The 23,734-nt window shown below is 41.1% G+C and overlaps 1 long non-coding RNA gene across 1 annotated transcript; it reads left to right on the top strand.

The window, feature by feature from the left end:
* Positions 1–334: 334 nt before the first annotated feature.
* Positions 335–21,540, top strand: LOC120991648. Its single transcript, XR_005776749.1, has 3 exons — positions 335–464; positions 9,036–9,040; positions 21,528–21,540. It is a non-coding gene; the product is annotated as an uncharacterized LOC120991648 (long non-coding RNA).
* The last annotated feature ends 2,194 nt before the right edge of the window (positions 21,541–23,734 follow it).

Genomic DNA, 23,734 nt, shown 5'->3' with positions numbered 1-23,734 from the left:
TTCTAAGGCAAGAAATCCCACTTATTAAACCATTTCAGGGGACTACCTCTTGAAGCTCATCAAGAGAATGCCAAGAGTGTGCAAAGCAGTAATCAAAGCAAAAGGTGGCTACTTTGAAGAACCTAGAATATGACATATTTTCAGTTGTTTCACACTTGTTTGTTATGTATATAATTCCACATGTGTTAATTCATAGTTTTGATGCCTTCAGTGTGAATCTACAATTTTCATAGTCATGAAAATAAAGAAAACTCTTTGAAGGTGTGTCCAAACTTTTGGTCTGTACTGTATATATGTATATATATATATATATATATATATATATTTCATAATAAAATGTTTATTAAATTTAATAATATTCAATTTTTTTCTTAGGAGAGAATCGGGCAGTCCTCAGTTTATTCAATGACATGGAGGGTGTTGCGATGGAGAAAGCATTCCAAAAAAACAATTCCTCTACACCTGTCAAGATTGATGCAAGTGTGGTATTGGCTGCTCATCCAGCAAGATACTTGTGGGGGAAACTGCCTGCCATGCTTAGGCCTCTACTAGTGACAGACAATGAGAAGAAGACAAAGCTTGTTCTTTTCTGTACATTGAATGAATAATTTTTGGGGCCTGTACTCCACTGGCCTGCAGTAAAATTGATATCTAATGACCGTCTAATATACCTCCAGCCACATAATTACTTGATGTTTTCGGTGAATGCTTAATGTTTGGGGCCTGTACTCCCGTGGCATAAAATAACTTTTTTTCTAGGCTGTAGCATAGCATATTTTTGAGAGTTTCAATTTAAGACGCATAAAAATGGCCCCTGATCCCCCTCTGGTATGTCTCTGTCCATGTTGTGGGACAATTTGTGCACTTGTATTTGGTGGCTGCAAATATGACCTGAAGGTTTTTCAGGTTCGCCTGCCATTAAAGTTAATGGGGCCCGCCGCAAACTTGCGGTTCGCGAACATTTGATTGCGCGATCGTGTTCGTGAACCATCCCGGCTGATGTTCGTCCATCACTAGTCCCTACACCGCACCAGTTGACTGCCCAGCTTCGTCAAAGGGAAAGAAACAACCACAAGGGCCCTGGTATGGATAAAGATATCTCTTCCAAAGGGCCCTTGTGGTTGTTTAAGTCGATGAGGTCAAGAATCATTGGCGGAGCTGCAGGGATCAGTTCCGCAAAGAGATGCGGCACTAGGGGCGGAGTGGTTCCGGGCCCCCAAAGAAAAGGCCCTATATGTTCAAGGAACTGATGTTCCTCCATTAGGTCATGGAGCTGTGTCTGTAAGTTAATTCTACACAATGACCACTACATGTTTATCGATACACACTGTATGTAGACTATGTAGGTAATGTGATTGGTAACAATTGTAAAATTTGAAATGTCATAGTTGCCGATAGCAACCATTCCAATTCCTCCTTTTTATTAGCAAAAGTAGTTGAACAACATGACAAGTGGATTAGGAATTGTTGCTATGGCCAGCTATGACACTTCTAATTTCCCCAATGCTGCTAAATGACCCCATATGTAGTTTAGTTAATGTAGTACAATGTGCTAAATGTATTTTACTGATAGTAATATGTGGGGCTAATATTTATAATACAAAATAGTGTTCATATAGTAATGTACAATGTTTTTTCTTTTTTTTTTTTAAGAATGGAGGACAACCTAGAGGAGGAAGGGGATGAGTCGGCTCCACAGCAATCAAGTGCCTGCGAGGAAGACACTCCATCTGTCCCAGCGCAGACGGAGAGAGTGGCCCAGGACCCAGCACGGCACCATCCAGGCCTCCAGCTGCTTCAAGAGCCGATTTCCCCCCCTCCCCTTTGGCTCTACCCAGCCGGGCCAGGCGACAGGCAATGCCTCCTGCCGAATCTCTGATAAATAGCCAGATTCTGGAGTATTTATCTAGAGCCCGACAGGAGGATAATTTAGACCTTTTTGCCCGTAGTGTGGCCCATTATTTGCAGGGGCTGCCTCCAGAACGATTACTTAGAACCAAATCGGCTCTAGGAATCGTTCTGGATGCAGCCACTCCCCGCAACGATTCTACCAAAATGTTTGTGGCCCTGGAAAATTGGCGCCTCCATGGGCACATGTTTGGCCCCCGGCCAATGCCAATTTCCCAGGGCTCACAGGGTCCCCCACAGTTCCCTCCTCCAAGGGATCATTATGGGCCACCTTTTCAGCCATATGGCCCACAGTATCAGGGGGAATCTTCTTATGGGCAGCCTGTCCCCTCCTCCTCCTCCCAATCTGGCCCATCACAGTACTCTGGCCCGCAGTATCAGGGTCCCCCCTCGCCATCTGGCCATTTTATGAATTTTCAAGTTTTTTTTTGTTATTTTCAATTTATGTGATTTTATAAAACTGAGCCGAAAAATTTGTCCAGTTGACTATTATGTCTGTGAATAAACAGAGTTTTATTTTGCAGAATTTTGTTAGTTCTCTTTATTATATACAGTGCATGATATTTATGTTGCACCAACACATACACCACATTAATAATTGTACACTTTAACTTAAACATTAATATCACCCAAATACACTTATACTATATTAACTTGTTTTCTATATCACTTACACACACTAATATTAAAGTTTTTTTCTCCAATATCTACAAATTAAAAAACTGTATTACAAGTAAAAATTTTTGTTAGGGTACTTTCACACTTGCGATCGCCGGAACGGCCTGCCAGATCCGTCAATCTGTGTGCCAACGATCTCACAAATGCATTGCAATACCGGATCATCCGGTGTCATCCGGAAAATAGGATCCAGTATTTATTTATTTTTACATTTTTAAAGGTCCGGAAGACCGGATCCATCAATGCGACAATTTTAATGCCGGCACTAATACATTCCAATGGAAAAAAATGCCGGGTCCGGCATTCCGCCAAGTGTTCTGGATTTTTGGCCGGAGAGAAAAATGCAGCATGCTGCGGTTTTTTCTCTGTCCAAATACCATAAAAGGACTGAACTGAAGACATCCTGATGCATCCTGAACGGATTGCTTTCCATTCAGATGCATTAGGATAAAACTGATCAGTTTTTTTCCGGTATTGAGCCCCTAGGACAGAACTCAATACCGGAAAACTTTGACGCAAGTGTGAAAGTTCCCTTATACATACAAACCGGATTCCAAAAAAGTTGGGACACTAAACAAATTGTGAATAAAAACTGAATTCAATGATGTGGAGATGGCAAATGTCAATATTTTATTTGTAATAGAACGTAGATGACGGATCAAACGTTTAATCCGAGTAAATGTATCATTTTAAAGGAAAAATACGTTGATTCAAAATTTCACGGTGTCAACAAATCCCCAAAAAGTTGGGACAAGTAGCAATAAGAGGCTGGAAAAAGTAAATTTGAGAGCTGGAAGACCAATTAACACTAATTAGGTCAATTGGCAACATGATTGGGTATAAAAAGAGCTTCTCAGAGTGGCAGTGTCTCTCAGAAGCCAAGATGGGTAGAGGATCACCAATTCCCACAATGTTGCGCAGAAAGATAGTGGAGCATTATCAGAAAGGTGTTACCCAGCGAAAAATTGCAAAGACTTTGCATCTATCATCATCAACTGTGCATAACATCATCCGAAGATTCAGAGAATCTGGAACAATCTCTGTGCGTAAGGGTCAAGGCCGTAAAACCATACTGGATGCCCGTGATCTCCGGGCCCTTAAATGACACTGCACCACAAACAGGAATGCTACTGTAAAGGAAATCACAGAATGGGCTCAGGAATACTTCCAGAAACCATTGTCGGTGAACACAATCCATCGTGCCATCCGCCGTTGCCAGCTGAAACTCTACAGTGCAAAGAAGAAGCCATTTCTAAGCAAGATCCACAAGCTCAGGCGTTTTCACTGGGCCAGGGATCATTTAAAATGGAGTGTGGCAAAATGGAAGACTGTTCTGTGGTCAGACGAGTCACGATTCGAAGTTCTTTTTGGAAATCTGGGACGCCATGTCATCCGGACCAAAGAGGACAAGGACAACCCAAGTTGTTATCAATGCTCAGTTCAGAAGCCTGCATCTCTGATGGTATGGGTTGCATGAGTGCGTGTGGCATGGGCAGCTTGCATGTCTGGAAAGGCACCATCAATGCAGAAAAATATATTCAGGTTCTAGAACAACATATGCTCCCATCCAGACGTCATCTCTTTCAGGGAAGACCCTGCATTTTTCAACAAGATAATGCCAGACCACATTCTGCATCAATCACAACATCATGGCTGCGTAGGAGAAGGATCCGGGTACTGAAATGGCCAGTCTGCAGTCCAGATCTTTCACCTATAGAGAACATTTGGCGCATCATAAAGAGGAAGGTGCAACAAAGAAGGCCCAAGACGATTGAACAGTTAGAGGCCTGTATTAGACAAGAATGGGAGAGCATTTCTATTTCTAAACTTGAGAAACTGGTCTCCTCGGTCCCCAGACGTCTGTTGAGTGTTGTAAGAAGAAGGGGAGATGCCAGACAGTGGTGAAAATGGCCTTGTCCCAACTTTTTGGGGATTTGTTGACACCATGAAATTCTGATTTCAACATATTTTTCCCTTAAAATGGTACATTTTCTGAGTTTAAACTTTTGTTCCGTGATTTATGTTCTATTCTGAATAAAATATTAGAAGTTGGCACCTCCACATCATTGCATTCAGTTTTTATTCACGATTTGTATAGTGTCCCAACTTTTTTGGAATCCGGTTTGTATATACATAACATGTTATAAACAATATAATGTCCTTTAAGCACACGATAGTAAAAACAATACAGATGGAGTTTTTATTACTTCAGAATGAGGCCAACTACAATTTTATTAATGATGATGGGAAACCATGCATACATTTTAGGCTACATTTTACACTTTCTATGAATGAGGTATTAGTACATATTTCACATACCCTGTGTGAAACAATATATGTAAGCTCACAACCCACGTCAAGGGTCCTCATTATCTTGCGAGTCCCTAACTAAAAAATACAGAAACGAACTAAAGAATAACCATCCATGTTAAAAATAAAATATCTGGCAAACTCAAACGTCCATAAGTCGAGTACTACTGCTGAAAAGGGAATGAACCGATAGGGGACATAAAATATTTAGAAAATAAGTCCCTCACTCTCAGTCCAGGAGATCCAGATCTTCCAAGTTGGAAAGTGTCTCTTCCTGTTGGCAGACTATAGACTTGGGTGTCGACTCATAGGTACGTATGTAGTTTTGCAGCACTACACACGCTTTGATGACCACATTGACATTTCCGGGGGCCAGCTGTATGGCCGAAAGAAAAACCCGCCATTTATTATAAAAATCCCAAAGGCGCACTCCACAAACCTTTTGGCCCTACTTAACCGATAATTAAAAGTGCGCCTCTTTGTATCCAAACCTCACCTAGGAAAGGGACGTGTGAGGTGGGTAGAAAGGGTAAAAGCCTCATCCCCTACAACCACATAAGGCGCTAGTGTGCCAGAGGAGCCAGGAAGGTTTTATGGCTGTGGTACGTCCAGTTGGTTGGACTGAAGCAACCGACCCATTTTGGATGCCCTGAAGATGCGAGCATGTGCAGTACTTCCATAGGACCCAATATCTACAATTATAAACCTGTAGTTTGTGTCAGCCAAGGCCAACAAAACTGTTAGAAAAACTGTTTATAATTATAGTATCGGGACCCTGAGTTTGGTGGCTTCTTAAACCGTATGTGCTTCCCGTCAAGGGCACCAATACAATTTGGGAATTGAGTCCTCTCCAGGAAGCCCTGGGTTATATCAAGCCACTGCTGCCTGGTTGGATGTGGCAGCACTGAAGCTTTGAGTCTTAACCAAATGCTGGTCACTCAGGACCTATTTACGTTTTTGGATCATGTACTGTTTATTAAATTAAAACTTCACTTTTATTTTCATATTTTTAATATATATGTAGTATTTTTACACTTAGAACATAACTACTAAACTATAGACGTTAAAACTCTCAGTGATGCGGTCTTACTCAATTTATTCCTACCTATATGCTCAATGATTCGCTGTTGTAGCTGGCTTGTATCAATGGACTAAACAGCAGAGGGGAAGGTAAGTGGAAACGGGGGGGAGGGGAGGGAGAGGGTGAGGGGTAGGGACATGTGACGGATAGTGAAGATAAGTGAGGTACTTTATGAATAGGTTAGAGGTGGTGTTGCTGTGTAGTAGCTTTATTATACGCTCCTATATACTCTGGAGCGTTAATCTACTGTGTGATAGATTTACTTCACTTTTTTTGGAATTGTTGCAGCCTCTGCTGCTCTTATTTTTCCTCCTCCTGCTCAGCTGCTACTCATATTTCTCCTCTTCCCTCTCTAACTGTTATATAACTTGTCCTATGTTGATTCTATTGCTGCCGCCTGCTATATGACTCTGTAGATGTGCCCATATATTTGAGCATACTGCCGCTATTTCACTGCCTAAAACCTAAACACTCCTACACTCTGCTTCCCGACATGTTTCGCTGTGTAACCAGCGTCTTCAGGGGATAAAGCATGTGTGAGTGTTGGGGGCGTGTACCATCTTTTAATCACTCCTATTTGGTCACATGTTTCCTTGCTCCAATGATTTACCCAGACATCATTCCCCTCCCCTTTTGCTGCCGCACCTCCTTATCCCTCATAGGCCACTGACACTGCATGATAATGGGGATTTGTCATATGATGCATTCTGACACTGCATAGTAATGGGGATTTGTCATATGATGCATTCCGACGCTGCATAGTGATGGGGATTTGAGCATGCGCCCGAACTTATGTTTCTTTTTACTCTCGATCCTATTCCTGCGAGTTTACTGCATGATTGGCGCATGCGTACGGACTTGGATCATTATTTCCAAACTAGATGTTCTCGCGATACTGGCTTCCATGACTCCGTGCTTGCGCACATACTTGATGTGTCTACAGATCCTGGTTTGCCTACTCGATCGAATTTGAGCTGCGCAGACGCAAGGACTTATTGGATTATTTCTTTATTCTCTCATATACAATCATATTGGTATCCCTTTCTCTTTTGTCACTGGACTCACTTTTATACTCTGTCTACCTGCACCGTTATTTAACTATATTATATATAATGGCTGTATATTTGTATCTGTTTAGATTATCTGTTACTACATCGGTGCATTTACAGATTTCTTTTTTGTCATCCTATATACTTCCTCTCATTGTCCTGTAACAATAGGTATATGAGGACTAGATTCATTTCAATAATTTTCACCATCCACCTTAGGGGTTATTTTATTAGTTTTTTACTTTTCTTTGAGAATTATACCAGTTGACGTTTAACTAGATTTTTTTATTTCGATTTTTATTGGGATTGCTTTCTTTAATGTTTTATCTAGTGAAGTGTATCCAGTATTTATCACCTTTTTCTCCTTTATTTTGGTCAGATGGCATATTTCTAACTACTATATTCCCCCCACCCGGTGCACTCCTCGCCCTCCAATTCGGAATTCTCTCATACTCAATGGTAAGTATCACTTTTTCTATTTATATATGGTAATATTCTTTTTTTCAATTTTTCTCATTTTTAGATGGTCTCTCCCTCATTCTACTTGTCTATTGTCTCCTGTTTATTATTTCTATTATAGTAATTCTTTTTGTACACTCGTTTATCTTTCTTCTCTTTTTCCTTTTTTATCCTATTTTACTGTAACATTGTTCTATAAAAAAGGGTGAGAAGGTGAATCCTTCATTAATTCCAATTGGTGACAGCGATTTAAGTCGATATATCCACCTAGCTTCCTCCTGTTGTAATTTATTGTCTACATTTCCCTGCCTTGGGCCTACTTTGATCTTCTGTATTCCCCATATTTGGAGATCTTTTGGATTCCCATTATGGTATTTATTGATGTGTCGTACAAGGGGTGTATTGTCATCAGTGTTTAGATTACTTAGATGTCTCGAAATTCTCCTCCTCAGCTCCTGTATGGTTTTACCTACGTAGATCTTGGGGCATTTGCATTGTATTGCATAGATTACACCGGTCGTCTTGCAGTTTATATATTCTCTAATGATGTATTTTTTTCCATCATATGGATTTATAAATTCTTTTTTTTGCAACCATATACTTGCAAAATGCACACCCACCACATGGGTAGGATCCCTGTGTGGACAGCCAGTTCTTTTTTATGAACGTCTTTTTTTGAAAATGGCTGTGTATCATTAGAACTTTAAAATTTTTACCTCTTCTGTAGGTTACTGAGGGGCTACTAGGTAGTACTTCTCTTAGATCGTTGTCTGATCTTAATATGTGCCAATATTTATTCAAGATCCCGTAGATCTTTTGATGTTGATAATCAAACGTACCTATACATCGTATTGTTTTTTCGTTTTTTAATTTCCTTCCTTTTGAACAGACTCTCCCTTTCCATCCTTTTGACTCTGTTGTACGCTCTATACAATACCTTTCTTGGATATCTCCTATCCAAAAACCTCTGATACAGTACTTTGCATTCTTCTTCAAATGCTGTCTCACTGGTACTGTTTCTTTTGGCTTTCAAATATTGAGCTACGGGTATCCCTTTTTTTAGAGGTTTTGGATGGCAGCTCTGCCAATGGAGGAGGCTATTGCTTGCTGTTTCTTTCCTGTATATTTCGATGGTCACTTCTCCATTATTTTCTATATTTATTTTCGGATCAAGAAAGTTTATACTGATTCAACGAGTTCATTAAGGGCCTCAACAAAAACGATGTAGGCTTGCAATTCACGGCAGAGATCAATAAAAAAAGTATAAACTTTCTTGATCTGAAAATAAATATAGAAAATAATGGAGAAGTGACCACCGAAATATACAGGAAAGAAACAGCAAGCAATAGCCTCCTCCATTGGCAGAGCTGCCATCCAAAACCTCTAAAAAAAGGGATACCCGTAGCTCAATATTTGAGAGCCAAAAGAAACAGTACCAGTGAGACAGCATTTGAAGAAGAATGCAAAGAACTGGATCAGAGGTTTTTGGATAGGGGATATCCAAGAAAGGTATTGTATAGAGCGTACAACAGAGTCAAAAGGATGGAAAGGGAGAGTCTGTTCAAAAGGAAGGAAATTAAAAACGAAAAAACAATACGATGTATAGGTACGTTTGATTATCAACATCAAAAGATCTACGGGATCTTGAATAAATATTGGCACATATTAAGATCAGACAACGATCTAAGAGAAGTACTACCTAGTAGCCCCTCAGTAACCTACAGAAGAGGTAAAAATGTAAAAGATCTAATGGTACACAGCCATTTTCAAAAAAAGACGTTCATAAAAAAGAACTGGCTGTCCACACAGGGATCCTACCCATGTGGTGGGTGTGCATTTTGCAAGTATATGGTTCCAAAAAAAGAATTTATAAATCCATATGATGGAAAAAAATACATCATTAGAGAATATATAAACTGCAAGACGACCGGTGTAATCTATGCAATACAATGCAAATGCCCCAAGATCTACGTAGGTAAAACCATACAGGAGCTGAGGAGGAGAATTTCGAGACATCTAAGTAATCTAAACACTGATGACGATACACCCCTTGTACGACACATCAATAAATATCATAATGGGAATCCAAAAGATCTCCAAATATGGGGAATACAGAAGATCAAAGTAGGCCCAAGGCAGGGAAATGTAGACAATAAATTACAACAGGAGGAAGCTAGGTGGATATATAGACTTAAATCGCTGTCACCAATTGGAATTAATGAAGGATTCACCTTCTCACCCTTTTTATAGAACAATGTTACAGTAAAATAGGATAAAAAAGGAAAAAGGGAAGAAAGATAAACGAGTGTACAAAAAGAATGACTATAATAGAAATAATAAACAGGAGACAATAGACAAGTAGAATGAGGGAGAGACCATCTAAAAATGAGAAAAATTGAAAAAAAGAATATTACCATATATAAATAGAAAAAATTATACTTACCATTGAGTATGAGAGAATTCCGAATTGGAGAGCGAGGAGTCCACCGGGTGGGGGGAATATAGTAGTTAGAAATATGCCATCTGACCAAAATAAAGGAAAAAAAGGTGATAAATACTGGATACACTTCACTAGATAAAACATTAAAGAAAGCAATCCCAATAAAAAATCAAAATAAAAAAATCTAGTTAAACGTCAACTGGTATAATTCTCAAAGAAAAGTAAAAAACTAATAAAATAACCCCTAAGGTGGATGGTGAAAATTATTGAAATGAATCTAGTCCTCATATACCTATTGTTACAGGACAATGAGAGGAAGTATATAGGATGACAAAAAAAGAAATCTGTAAATGCACCGATATAGTAACAGATAATCTAAACAGATACAAATATACAGCCATTATATATAATATAGTTAAATAACGGTGCAGGTAGACAGAGTATAAAAGTGAGTCCAGTGACAAAAGAGAAAGGGATACCAATATGATTGTATATGAGAGAATAAAGAAATAATCCAATAAGTCCTCGCATCTGCGCAGCTCAAATTCGATCGAGCAGGCAAACCAGGATCTGTAGACACATCAAGTATATGCGCAAGCACGGAGTCATGGAAGCCAGTATCGCGAGAACATCAAGTTTGGAAATAATGATCCAAGTCCGTACGCATGCGCCAATCATGCAGTAAACTCGCAGGAATAGGATCGCGAGTAAAAAGAAACATAAGTTTGGGCGCATGCTCAAATCCCCATCACTATGCAGCGTCGGAATGCATCATATGACAAATCCCCATTACTATGCAGTGTCAGAATGCATCATATGACAAATCCCCATTATCATGCAGTGTCAGAATGCATCATATGACAACGATCCTCAGTGGCCTATGAGGGATAAGGAGGCGCGGCAGCAAAAGGGGAGGGGAATGATGTCTGGGTAAATCATTGGAGCAAGGAAACATGTGACCAAATAGGAGTGATTAAAAGATGGTACACGCCCCCAACACTCACACATGCTTTATTCCCTGAAGACGCTGGTTACACAGCGAAACATGTCGGGATGCAGAGTGTAGGAGTGTTTAGGTTTTAGGCAGTGAAATAGCGGCAGTATGCTCAAATATATGGGCACATCTACAGAGTCATATAGCAGGCGGCAGCAATAGAATCAACATAGGACAAGTTATATAACAGTTAGAGAGGGAAGAGGAGAAATATGAGTAGCAGTTGAGCAGGAGGAGGAAAAATAAGAGCAGCAGAGGCTGCAACAATTCCAAAAAAAGTGAAGTAAATCTATCACACAGTAGATTAACGCTCCAGAGTATATAGGAGCGTATAATAAAGCTACTACACAGCAACACCACCTCTAACCTATTCATAAAGTACCTCACTTATCTTCACTATCCGTCACATGTCCCTACCCCTCACCCTCTCCCTCCCCTCCCCCCCGTTTCCACTTACCTTCCCCTCTGCTGTTTAGTCCATTGATACAAGCCAGCTACAACAGCGAATCATTGAGCATATAGGTAGGAATAAATTGAGTAAGACCGCATCACTGAGAGTTTTAACGTCTATAGTTTAGTAGTTATGTTCTAAGTGTAAAAATACTACATATATATTAAAAATATGAAATAAAAGTGAAGTTTTAATTTAATAAACAGTACATGATCCAAAAACGTAAATAGGACCTGAGTGACCACCAGTTAGTAAATTTAAATACTAAAACGTTAAAACGTGTACTGTGAGGTCAAAAGGTAAAAATAATTTAACCAAATGGTGGCACATGTAGCCCGTACCACGCCAGCTATTGTGGAGGTCCCCATTCTAAACTCTAAATGTAATGAAGAAAAAGAATTGGCAGTCGACAGATATCTGAAATAAAAAAATAACAATAAACACATTAACACGCAAAATTTTACGTTTTAACATGTACTACATTAGTTTACTTGATTTAATGCCAATATGTCTGGTACGTTTAAATAAAAATAGGCCACACGCCAAGATTGGGACTCAATACTTTATATTGATAGACACTTTAAAGTAAGGAAAACCGTCAAGCTAAATCAACTTCCAGACCATTACCATATACACACAGGTGACGTATCCTCATCATTACAGCCAGGACTAGAATAATTAACCCCCGCAGAACTTGAATCTGGTGTGACTAATCAATTACTTGGTAGTACACCAATTGACTTTATACAAAGTGGGCGGCCCAAAAACACAGTTTCATAATCAAACTGCAAAATATACAATACACGTGTACTACTATTAAGTACTTAAACATAGAACAGGTAAAGTTCCCAATGCACAGGCAAACAGTGGGTCATTCATGTATGAGTGTGATAATATATAGTCTTACCTAAACGTAATAATGAGACGTTCTTCAGGTGACACACTCCGCCGCATGTTGGTGTCCTGGAAAGTCAAGGCAGGCCTCAACTCCCCCAACCGCCGATCAAAGCTAGCGACCGAAATGCAGCAATAATTAAAGAACTTCACAGGGTGCGCACGGAGGTCAGAGTACAAACCAACAAATTAGCCTTTGCTGGCCCACTGCGAAATGATAGGATGCACCCACATTCGCTTCCTCCCCATTTCCTCCTCTATCATTTCTGGCTGCTCTCCAAAATAATGGAAGACCAGCCAGTGCAAGAACACATGGTCAGTGGATGATACAGTCAAAGTGGACATCTTGCAAAGGAAAATCTAATAACCAAACACACACACCAGCCAAACGACCAAAACTCCCCAAACAAATGGATCTGTCCAAAAAACCAATGCATGTTGGGGGTATTTATATGTGTTTGCAGTAACAGGTGAATCTAGAGGATGGATCAGGTTTTTTTTCATGCGCGTTAAAAACACATGCAATCTGGATGTCATCCGCTTGAGAAAAATGCAACAACACAATGCAATCACATACAAAACGGATGCCACACGCAAGCAGAATCGCGCGATCTTCTGATTGCTTCTATAATATACTGTACTACATATGCAGTACAGTGTATTATTCTGTCAATACTATACTGACAGTACCATCAGGCTGCACCAGAGAGGAGCAGCCTGATACAATTTACACTGTAGGCATACCTGGGGTCTTTATTAGGCCCCATCTGCCATACAAAGACATTGGTACTCAGCGATCTTGCTTATGGAATGCTGATGCCTGACAGAGGGAGCTCCCTCCCTGTATACCGCTTAGATGCCATGGTCGCTATTGACCACAGCATCTAAGGGGTTAAACAGCCCGCCGTTAAAGCAGGAGCCGAGCTTTCACATGAGAGCAAGGCTCCTGCTCTCTGCTGCACAGGAGACCAGTGCAACTCTTATTCTAGGACACCATAAAAAAGCAGCCTAGAATAAAGCCCATTAATGACCACCGTGAAAGCACATAGCATAGGTCTTTAAGGGGTTAAAAAATTTCATCCAAAAGTTGTGCTGCGAAATCCAAATCATTAATTTGCATGTCACTGTCTCGGACATACTGAGACATACGGACGTCCTTGCGACGTGAGTGGCAGGAAATCTTTGAGACTGGCAACACGTGGTTTGGTTTGATATGTTTACCTAGTAGATAAATAGGCGTCTTTATGGTACTGGCCACACCCTTAACCTCCAGGTGTTGCTATTGTGGTCATTTAACTTTCCCTATTTATAGTTTCTCTCCTAAAATGCTGTGCGGTTTATAGCTTCAGTTGGACCTATGGATAGCTGGTGTTTGGATCTCGTTCCTGGTGCTACCAAAGCTTCTTGGAAGCTTTGGGTCTAATTTATGATGATCCGGATCGGACATCCCTGGCTAAAACCAAGCGTGTTGCCTTTGTCAGCGAGATCGTTCTGCTGAGATTTATTGCTCTGAGTTTAACAGGTGGGCTACGAATACTGAGTGGAATGATCCAGCTCTCTGTAGCCAGTTTTGTCAGGGTTTATCAGGGAGGCTGAAGGACGCTTTGGCCTTTAATGAAACTCCGGTGTCTCTGGAGGCTGCTATGTCTCCTGCCATACGCATTGATAGACACCTGAGAGAAAGATCTAGGGGCCCCAACTCTCAGGATGTACTATCACATGCTGTATCGTCCTCCTCTGACACTTTGGGTGAAGATACTCCTGGGTTTAGGTCTGGGGACAAACCCATGCAGTTAGGGGGAGCTACTCCTGGATCTGCTTTTAAGCATACTGGTCGTAAGACGGGAGTATGTTTTTTCTGCGGACAGGAGGGACATTTTATCGAAGTATGTCCATACAATCAGCGTAAAAAAAAAAAAAAAGACGTGTAACTCCCATCTGACTCTTGGAGGGGTGAGAGGAGAGTCAGAAAATGTGCATTTGTCTTTGACTGGTAGTAGCCGATTTCTTCTGACTGCTGAGGTGGCACTAGAGTCAAAAACTGTGGGCATTTATGTGTTTATCAACAGCAGGGCTGGGGTGAACCTGATTGATGCTCAGTTCGTCCGTATGCATGGGTTGTCACCGAGTGCATTACAGAAAAATATTTCCATTTTTGCTATTGATTCTGCACCTCTAGCTCGGAAGTGTTTATCGCAAGTGGTGCATGCTATCAGATTAAGAATGGGTGACTTTCTTCAGGAATTTATCTTGTGTTTTGTGTTGGAGGGTCTCCCTGCTTGCCGTGGTTGAGCAAGCACAATCCAACCATCGATTGTCAAGCTAGACAGATTCTGAATTGGGGGGATTGCATTGACAATTGTCTTAATACATCTTTTTCTGTTTTAACTACTAAGACATTGCCTTCATTTCTATCTGATTTTGCCAACGTATTTTCTGAGAGTGGATGCCAAGGAGTTCTCCAAGTTGAATTTAAGGGGGGCATATAATCTGGTCAGTATCAAGGAAGGGTATGAATGGAAGATGGCTTTCAATACTCCTGAGGGTCACTTTGAGAACCTGGTCATGCCTTTTGGGTTGACCAATGCTCCTGCGTTTTTCCAGCATTTTGTGAATAACATTTTTGATCACCTGGTGGGGAAGTTTGTAGTCGTGTATTTGGATGACATACTAATTTATTCTCCAGATGTGGAGATGCATCAGGATCACGTTAGACAGGTGTTGCAGATCCTAAGGGATAATAAATTGTACACAAAATTTAGAAAAGTGTGTTTTTGCTATACACAAGGTGCAATTTTTGGGATACCTGTTGTCATCTTCGGGTTTTCGAATGGATCTAGAGAAAGTCTGTGCCGTATTGGACTAGGATCGACCCGAAAATCTGAAGGCTCTTATGCAGTTTTTGGGAATCACTAATTATTACCAAAAATGTATTTAGAACTATTTGACAGTGGTGAAGCCCTTAACTGACATGACTAAGAAAGGTACAGATGTCTCAGTGTGGTCTGATTCGGCGTTGCAAGCTTTTCCTGCGGTTAAGGAATGCTTCTCTTCTGCCCCTATATTGGTGTAGCCAGATGTATCATAACCTTTCATTGTGGAAGTGGATGCTTCCAAGGTGGGAGTAGGAGCAGTTTTATCTAAAAAAAAAAAAACTATTTTCCACAAAGAGAAATTACAATGTGGGTAATAGAGAGTTACTGGCTATTAAGTTGGCTTTCGAGGAATGGCGTCATTGGTTGGAAGGGGCGATTCATCCAATCATGGTGTTCACAGATCACAAAAACTTGACTTACCTGGAGTCGGTTAAACAACTGAACCCGAGGCAGGCCAGATGGTCTTTGTTTTTCACCAGAATTAATTTCACTGTCACTTATCGTCCTGGGGTTAAGAACGTCAAGGCAGATGCCTTGTCACATAGTTTTCCTGGAGGTGGTGATTTTGAAAATTCGAGTCCTATTGTATCGAAAAGGGGTGGTGATATCCGCCCTATACCCTGACCTAGAGGTGAAGGTGTTAGAGGCCCAGGGAGACGCACCGAAGTCTTGCCCCTCTGGGAAATTGTTTGTGCCATCGGAATTGCATTACAAGGTGTTTGAGGAACATCACTGTACGGTGCTTACAGGACACCCTGGGAGCAGATCTACTGCCGACCTCATCTCGTAGATTCTGGTGGCCAGGGTTGCGTATGTGACACATACTCGGCCTTCCGGATTCCTACTTCCATGACTATCCCATCTAGACCATGGACTCCTTTATCTATGGATTTTAGCACTGATCTGCCTAATTAGTTAGGAAAGACAGTTATTTTGGTGGTGGTTGATCGTTTTAGTAAAATGGTGCACCTTATAGTGTTGTCTGGCCTACCTAATGCTAAAACACTTGCACAAGTGTTTGTTGATAACATTGTGAAACTCCATGGCATTCTCTCTGACATGGTTTCAGATCGTGGGACTTGCGGGACAACTCCTTCTCTTTACCACAGCAGTCAGTGATGTAACATTTAGTTGCTTAACCACCATAGGCTAATACATTTTTTTTTTTTGCATTACCCCTTTACTACTGTCCACCACCTAGAATATTTCCGTAAACCACATTTCAGACTGGGGATCTTTCATGCTAAAACTAAAGCAATCCTAGATGTTCTGCCTCCCCAATCTAAGCATTGAAAGCAAGATGAGATAGCGGTAACCATTAATCTTAGTTGAATTGGCTGACAGTGACTCGATCTAAACGACACCTTGTAGATCGTGAAGAAGTTTATTCCAAACTGTGCAGATCATACACCGATGAACAAATGGATAGGTCAAAAAATCATGCTGTGAGCAGCTAACAGGATACATGTGGCTGAGATGAAGATTGAAGCCAGAATGCAAAGGAGGGAGGGGAGGAGACTATACAGAGAGGACAGCACGAAGGAAAGAGAGAAGGGACACACAGGATAAAAAGGCAAACCATGCATGTGCAACATGACACTAGATGACATAAGAATACTGGGACCTGTATGGATAACCTGAATTGACCTACAAAAGAAAAAAAAGACCACCTGGTTTGAACCCACAAAATGACCCCAGACCTTCACAAAAATGATCAACCTCTTAATAATCTGGAGCACTGCATGCTATAATAGTGCAGCACCTTGCTTCTATCTGCATGGCAACTGAAAGAATATTAAATCAATACAGTAAATGCACTGTAGGTAGCCACTAAAATGTCCATATTCAGATGTTAATTTAACCTGTTTTAGGCCAGTTTCACAAAAGGATATTCAGTCTAGGAAACACACTCCATGTGGGAGCTGTATTTTCCAGATTGAACATTCCTTCTCTGAAGTGAACTCATGGCATCATAAATCATAATTACATAATGCAGTAACAGGACAAAGCCTTATTACACCTTAGGACCAGACCATTTTTTGCAAATCTGACCAGTGTCACTTTAAGTGCTGATAACTTTAAAACGCTTTGACTTATCCAGGCCGTTCTGAGATAGTTTTTTCGTCACATATTGTACTTCATGACACTGGTAAAATAAAGTAAAAAAAAATTTTTTTTTTGCACCAAAAAATACCTAATTTAACAAAAATTTGGAAAAATTTGCAAATTTCAAAGTTTCAGTTTCTCTACTTCTGTAATACATAGTAATACCCCTAAAAATTGTGATGACTTTACATTCCCCATATGTCTACTTCATGTTTGAATTATTTTGGGAATGATATTTTATTTTTTGGGGATGTTACAAGGCTTAGAAGTTTAGAAGCAAATCTTGAAATTTTTCAGAAATTTACAAAAACCTAATTTTTAGGGACCACTACAGCTCTGAAGTCACTTTGCGAGGCTTACATAATAGAAACCACCCAAAATGACCCCATTCTATAAACTACACCCCTCAAGGTATTCAAAACTGATTTTACAAACTTCGTTAACCCTTTAGGTGTTGCACAAGAGTTATTGGCAAATGGGGATGAAATTTGAGAATTCAATTTTTTGCCTAATTTTCCATTTTAACCCATTTTTTCCACTAACAAAGCAAGGGTTAACAGCCAAACAAGACTGTATCTTTATTGCCCTGACTCTGCCGTTTACAGAAACACCCCATATGTGGACGTAAACTATTGTACGGCCACAGAGCGGGGCGTAGAGTGAAAGGTGCGCCATATGGTTTTTGGAAGGCAGGTTTTGCTGGACTGGTTTTTTGACACCATGTCCCATTTGAAGCCCCCCTGATGCAACCCTAGAGTAGAAACTCCATAAAAGTGACCCCATCTAAGAAACTAAACTCCTCAAGGTATTCAAAACTGATTCTACAAAGTTTGTTAACCCTTAAGGTGTTGCACAATATTTAATGGAAAATAGAGATACAATTTCAAAATTTCACTTTTTTGGCAGATTTTCCATTTTAATATTTTTTTTCCAGTTACAAAGCAAGGGTTAACAGCCAAACAAAACTCATTATTTATGGCCCTGATTCTGTAGTTTACAGAAACACCCCATATGTGGTCGTAAACTGCTGTACGGGCACACGGCAGGGCGCAGAAGGAAAGGAATGCCATACGGCTTTTGGAAGGCAGATTTTGCTGGACTGGTTTTTTTGACACCATGTCTCATTTGAAGCCCCCCTGATCAGTGGCGTATCCAAGCTATGGCAGCCATGGCTAGTGCCATAGGCGCCAAGCGGGGGGGGGCGACAAAAAAAAAAATATCATGAAAAAAAAATTCCCACCCATTCTGCAGCCACCTCCTTTAGCCCCAGCGCTGGCGGCGGCACGCAAATTAACTTGGAAAGTACTTTTACCTTGGCTGGACAGTCTGGACTGAGGGCTGGCATGTAGGAGAAAGACAGGCGCCCCCATGATTTTCTATGAATGGGATCGCCCAGTCCGTCCGTGTATCTGCTAACTTGCAGAGGCTCCGCCTCCAGCTCCGCCTCCAGCTCCGCCAGGTGCGATTGTGTTTGTGCGTATATGTGCTAAGCAGACAGGGCCGCTGGTGATCCTACTTCCTCTCTCCCCCTGTACAGTGTCAGAGCCTGAGGCGCTGGAGTGGAGCAGCAGTGGCGGAGGACTGTATCCATTATGAGGAAACATCCCCTGCACTGCTGTGTGTCCCTGATCATCACAGTGCCACTGCCAGTGAGTGTGACCTCCTGTGTGTGTTCCACTGTGCACAGTCACTTGTCTCTGATGTTCCGTTCCACTCTGCCGTTCTGCCCAGTGCTGTGCCCGTACACCACATGATCCGCCGCCCCCATGGAGGCCACTCTCTCCCTCCTGCTAAGTGCCCATACACCGCACGATTCCTCTGCATTTATGGGTGCTGATGTTACTGTATTTATGGGTTCTGGTGAGGCCACATTTATGGGTGCTGATATTACTGCAATTATGGGCGCTGATGTTACTGTATTTATGGGTTCTGGTGAGGCCACATTTATGGATGCTGGTAAGGCCGCATTTATGGATGCTGGTAAGGTTGCATTTATGGGTGCTGATGTTACTGCAATTATGGGTGCTGATGTTACTGCATTTATTGGTGCTGGTAAGGCCGCATTTATGGGTGCTGATTTTACTGCATCTATGGGTACCGTTACCGCATTTATGGGTGCTGATATTACTGGAGCCAGGGGATCGGCAAAATTAGGTTTCGCCTAGGACGTCAACAATCCTCTCTGTCCTCATCACACTGCGTCCCTCTCCATCTGTCACCAGTGTCCCTCCCTGTTCCTTGATTGTGTGTTAGTGTGTGTCATTGTTTTTGTATGAGTTACTGTGTGCACCAATTTATATTAATGAGTGTGAGTTGGCATCATCAGTGATTTTTTTTATATCACTGTGTGCCCACGGGCCATTGTGTGTGTGTGCCACAGTCAGCATGTGTATCTAATCTGAGAGCATGTGTATGGGTCATTGTCAGTGAAAAGTGTAAGTCGTTTATATATATATTAGTGTGTGTATGTGTTCTTCTTTAAAATTACTAAAGAAAAAAATTGGAGAGCCCAGTGATAGAAGTGGAGAGCACCAGCCCTGACAGCCCAGCCCACTTCTATCAATTTTCAGGTGTATTGCAAAACCATGAAAGCTTTCTTGACGAAGAAGAAGGAAAGTGGAGCTGAAGGACGGAAGAGACGAAAGTTGGAGGCGGAGGAAGCCAAGAAGTCAAGCAAGTTCTTCATGACCTTCTTTGAAAAGCCTGGAACAAGTTGTTTGACACCTTCCATGGAGTCCCCTGCACCTGCTACATGTTTATTAGAATCTGAAGGTGGATCAAGTAAAAATGCATCACAAGCCGAGGAGGAAGTCAAGTCAGATAAATCTGAGTATGATGAGATTAGAAGTGAGGAGGCCAGAGAGAACATGAACATGACAGGAGGGGAAGACGATGGTGGCGGAAATTCTGTGTTTATTGATGAGATTGAAACTGACGATACTGAACCTGGTGAATTTGATGGTGTTGAAGAGCCTCAAACTGTCTTACCAGAAGTTATTGAACACCATGACATTGGACTTCTGAAGTTCAACAAGGAATCTGGAAAAGCAATTCTGCCTGATGCATTAAGAACAGAAATAATAAAGCTGGGTTCAAAGTATTTCCAAAACAGTGAGGGGCCTTTCCTACCAACAAGTAACCGCTCAATGAACAAAACTTGGTTCAAGAGGAAATTGGGAAATGGTCGTGGTGAGGAAGTGACCCGCTCTTGGCTGGTCTATTCCCCTTTTAAAAAGTCTGCATTTTGTATCTGTTGTCTTCTATATTCCCGGTCAGACCATCAATCCTCATTGGAGCAGGAAAGTGGATTCAGCCAATGGAAAGCACCTGAAAGGATTAGTGTTCATGAAAATGCTAAGAATCATCGGGAGTGCTTTGCACAGTGGAAAGAAATGGAAAGAAATTTAGCTGAAAACAGAGGAGTTATTGACGTGGAACTTCAGTCACAGATTGAGAAGGAAAAGCAGAAGTGGCGTGATATCTTGAGGAGAATCCTTCATTGCATAAAATTCCTTGCGACTCAGAACCTGGCTTTGCGAGGACATAGGGAGTCACTTCAGCTGGATGATGACTCCAACGTGGGAAATTTCCTTGGCCTACTGAAACTACTGGCCATCTTTGACCCTGTCATGAAAGAACACCTCAGTCATGTGGAAAGTCATCCTGGATCCACATCTTATCTTTCACCAGGTGTTCAGAATGAATTCATTCACATGATGGCATCTACTGTTTGCCAAAGTTTACTGACAAGTATTCATAAGGCCAAGTACTATGGTCTCATGTTTGATTCGACTCCTGATCATGCACACCGTGAGCAGATGTCAGAAGTAGTGAGGTACGTGGAGGTTGATTTTGAGAGCAAAATTGTCCGTGTTAGAGAGTCCTTCCTTGGATTTATTCAGATAAGCCAGAAGGATGCTGAGAGCTTGGTTGAAGACATCTTGAAACAGCTAGAGAAGGACGGAATGGAGCTACAGGATTGTCGGTCACAGTGCTATGACAACGCTGCTGTGATGGCTGGACACAAAAGTGGTGTTCATCAAAGAATAAGTGAGAAAAACAACCTGGCAGTGTTTGTGAATTGCAACAATCACTCACTCAACTTGGTGGGTGTACATGCAGCCAAGCAGGATACAATGATGGTCACATTTTTTGGTACAATCGAAGCTCTCTATGTGTTCTTCTCTCGTTCAACACAGCGATGGGAAAAACTCAAAAACGCTGTGCCTATGGTTGTTAAGTCAGAGTCTGAAACAAGGTGGAGTGCAAGGACAGAAGCAGTGAAGCCTGTCAACAACTACTTTGAGGAGATAGTTCAAGTTCTCCAAGACATGACAGATAATGAAAACGAGACCAGTGAAACAAGAAGTGATGCAAGACAGCTGTGTAACCGCATGTTGAGTTACGATTTTCTGACTTTGCTAGGATTTTGGAACAAAGTACTCATTTGCATCGACCGTATTCAAAAGAGGCTGCAGGATCCTAGCATGAACTTTCACGATGCTGCCCTGGATTTGAAAGCCCTCCGAGATCATTTTGATGATGACAGAGAAGTTTTAGTCAGTGAGTCACTCGAAGAAGGACTCAGTCTCTGTCAAGACTGGAATATTGAAGTTGAAAGACGTCGGAGACGAAAGAAACAAATGCCTGGTGAGAACTTAAGAGATGTTGGGTTATCAGCCAAGGAGGAGATGGAAAGAGTCATGAAGGGAACACTCGACCGCCTTCACAGAGAAATGGATGAAAGGTTCACCCGTTTGCATGACACTGACGCCAAGTTTGGGTTCCTTCTCGATGTTGGGGGACTGTGTTCCGGTGCCTACAATAACGACCTAAAAAAGAAGTGTGAAAATTTGGCAGAATTCTACAGCTCTGATGTTGATGGACAGCAGCTATATGAAGAAATTTTGGATTGCAGAATGTTGCTATTAAGTCGTGCCAACATGAAAATATCAAGACCTAAAGAGCTTCTCAAATTTATTGTTCAATATGGAGATGAGAGTGTCTTCCCCAATCTTCGCATTGCTATTCAGATAATGCTAACTATTGCAGTTTCCATCGCCAGCTGTGAGAGATCATTTAGCAAGTTAAAACTAATACTTTCATATTTGAGAGCCTCCATGGGTCAAGACAGACTCTGTGATCTTGCTCTGCTGAGTGTAGAAAGAGAAGAAACAGAAAAAACTGACTTTGAGCAGATCATAGACCAGTTTGCATCAGTAAAAGCAAGGAGGGTGCAGTTCTAATTTTTATGTAGTGCCAATCCAAGGGGTTGTAAAGGAAAAAAAAAATGTTCATAATAAGCATCCTTTACCTGCAGACATTCCTCTTTTCACTTCCTCATTGTTTGTTTTTGCTCAGAAGTTGCTCTATTTCTTCTCTGTTCTGTTCACTTCCTGCTTGTCTGATTGTTACTCACCACCGTGAAGGGAGGCTTTACTGCGGTGGTCAGTAACGTGCTCACCCCCTCCTGGGAACTACATCTGTGTGGCAGGACGCTCTCTACGTGTTAGAGACATCAAGGAGATGTGAATTACTATGCGTGCTGCAATGCATACTGGGAAATGTAGTTCTTACATGAACGAGCGCCGCAAGCCAGGAAGTGAATGAGAGAACAGAAACTAGAACGCCGGAGGTGATATAGATGAAGGAATTTAATAAGTATTTACTCGTTTTTTAACAGAATCATTACACTATTCTGTTTTTCTACCTTACAAACATTAATTTTAGGCAACAAAAACTTTAATTGGAAGATTAAAGAGTTTGACTTGAAGATTTGTCAGCTGTTTTTTTTTTTGTTAAGGTTATCTGAAAGATGGGTTTAAAATATTTTGACAGGGGCGCAGTTTCAGTGCTTGCCATAGGCGCCATTTTCACTAGATACGCCTCTGCCCCTGATGCACCCCTAGAGTAGAAACTCCAAAAAACTGACCCCATTTTAGAAACTACGGGATAGGGTGGCAGTTTTGTTGGTACTAGTTTAGAAACAAAAAAAATCATGTTTTAGTGTTTCCATAGTCTAAGAGCCATAGTTTTTTCAGTTTTGGGGCGATTATCTTGGGTAGGGTATGATTTTTGCGGGATGAGATGACGGTTTGATTGTTACAATTTTGGCGTACATACGACTTTTTTGATCACTTTTATTACCTTTTTTCTATTTCATCATAGTTTTTTATTTTTTATTTTTATGGCGTTCACTGTTCGGGTAAAGTAACATGACCGTTTTATAGATCAGGTCGTTACGGACGCGACGATACCAAACGTGTAGGGAATTTTATTTTTTTCATTTTTAGTCAGTGATAAATGTGTTTTTTGATTTTTACTTTTTTTTTTGACCCAGACCCACTTGGTTCTTGAAGATCCAGTGGGTCTGATGTCTGTATAATACAGTACAGTATATATTGTACTGTACTGTATTTTACACTTTGTCTGAACAGATCTATGCCTTTTAGATCTATGCCTTCAGCACCATGGACAGCAGGATGCCT

Source organism: Bufo bufo, chromosome 2 (genome assembly GCF_905171765.1).
Source record: "Bufo bufo chromosome 2, aBufBuf1.1, whole genome shotgun sequence".
NCBI lineage: Eukaryota > Metazoa > Chordata > Amphibia > Anura > Bufonidae > Bufo > Bufo bufo.
The sequence above is the reverse complement of the archived record's forward strand: the minus strand, read 5'-3'. Positions and strand labels throughout refer to the sequence as shown.